Genomic DNA, 1761 nt, shown 5'->3' with positions numbered 1-1761 from the left:
TTGTTATAAAGTTTTTAATCTGATTGTCCAAGGAAACAGCTTATGCATGATGCCATACCTGGGGGTGGGACTATAATTAAAATATGAAATGTCTTTGGATTTAATTAAAATTTTCCAGTTGTGGTTATCCAGAGATGGAAAAGATCCTGTCATCTTGTAGTTATCTTGTTCTTGAGATATGAATAATGCTGAGTTGCTGAAATGACATGCTCTCAAATGCAATTTTAAGATTAATGATCATTACTATCAATATCAATGGTCTAGCAAATTAACTGCCCTCACCAAAACTTTCAGTGTATGATTCCAGAAAAAATCTCTACCCTCACCACAGAGGGAATTGGAAAGAGAGGGAGGGTGTCTTATTTTCCAGGCGTTTTAACTCCAGGAAAATAAAAAGACCCTGTTTCTATATCATTCACAATAAAAAGACTAGGTTTCAATATCAATCACTGTATAATATTCTATTTGGAAATTGCAGAGGAACTGTGGGGAATTCTATGGTTATTTCCCTCCATGCAGTAGAGAGATGGATTTTTTGGAATCACTCCATCAGAGGGCCAAATAGTCCCCCAGAGAAACATTTGAAATGTCATGATAAGATTGCTGGAAATATATCAGTCACTAGATTTCACCTACCTGTTCAAGATGGAAGAGAGCATATGTCCTAGACGTAAGGGCTGATTACATTTGACAGGTTTGCCTTTCATATGTATTTCTATTGTATTTCTGTCTTGAGTTTAAATGAAGATAGCCCCCCACCAGAGACTTTTTTGCATGTAAAGCAGGGCTATCTTATAACTAACCCAAGAGGGCAAATCCTTCCCCATGTAAATACACTGGAAAGCTTGTAACATTTCCAAAGCATGAAAATGCTGCAGAATTACAGAAGAGAATTATTTGGAAATGACAATTCTCATAAAAAATTGTACTTTCCCAAAGTAAATTTTACTGGAAATATTTTAGAAATTTATTGCAAGGTTATAAATTTCTAGTAAGTAGTACCAGTAAAGTTTGCTTTTGAAAAGCAATTTTCTTGGAAATTGTTGTTGCTAAATACCTTCCAAGGTAATTCCAGGGTATTTCCATAATTTGGAAATGTGACTGACCCCCTCTGCTCTATTTTTACAATGTGCAGTTACCAAATTGTTCTATTTTTCATTGATTCTATTCAAGTCATCAAGATTCAATTGAGATCAAATGAAATAATCCACAAGAGATAGAGGCTGTATATGAAAATAATCAAATGTTGTTGAACCATAGAGACAGCATCGTGCATTTTGGAGTAAAGGTCACGAGTGCCTGGAGCCCTGCCATTTTGTTTTGCTTTATATTCACCAGCTAGTGCGGTGCAATATGTTAAAATCATTGAAAGCTTGTAACATTCTTTTTGTAAATGACGCATTAGTTCCTGTTTAAATAATGCAAGGTTTGTTAACTCAGTGAGACCTCCAGGTAGGTTATTCCACGGAGAAACTGCTCGATAATAGAAGGTTCTTTGGCCTGCGGCCGTTCTGTATCCTGGGAGGTCCATCTTATTCTTATTCCGTGTGTCTTTATTGTGGATTTCAGACCTCTTTTTGAACTTCTTGGCAAGATAGTCAGGGGCTAAACCCCTTAAACACTTAAAAACCAGTATGCAATCCCTGTAGATAAGCATAGATTCCACAGACAGCCATTTCAGTTCTTTGAGAACAGGGGTAATATGATCGAATTTCTGCGAACGGGTTATAATCCTAGCTGCGAAATTTTGGTCATTCTGTA

The 1761-nt window shown here is 36.3% G+C and overlaps 1 long non-coding RNA gene across 1 annotated transcript in view; it reads left to right on the top strand.

Moving 5' to 3' along the window:
* The window catches only part of LOC138021316 (uncharacterized), an 11115-nt gene extending 10206 nt beyond the window's left edge, over positions 1 to 909 (top strand). The window contains exon 3 of the long non-coding RNA XR_011126345.1: positions 479 to 909. This is a non-coding gene — a long non-coding RNA (uncharacterized lncRNA). The remainder of the gene's footprint in view (positions 1 to 478) is intronic.
* Positions 910 to 1761: the final 852 nt, after the last annotated feature.

The sequence above is a fragment of the Montipora capricornis genome, chromosome 10 (genome assembly GCF_036669925.1).
Source record: "Montipora capricornis isolate CH-2021 chromosome 10, ASM3666992v2, whole genome shotgun sequence".
Lineage (NCBI taxonomy): Eukaryota > Metazoa > Cnidaria > Anthozoa > Scleractinia > Acroporidae > Montipora > Montipora capricornis.
The sequence above is the reverse complement of the archived record's forward strand: the minus strand, read 5'-3'. Positions and strand labels throughout refer to the sequence as shown.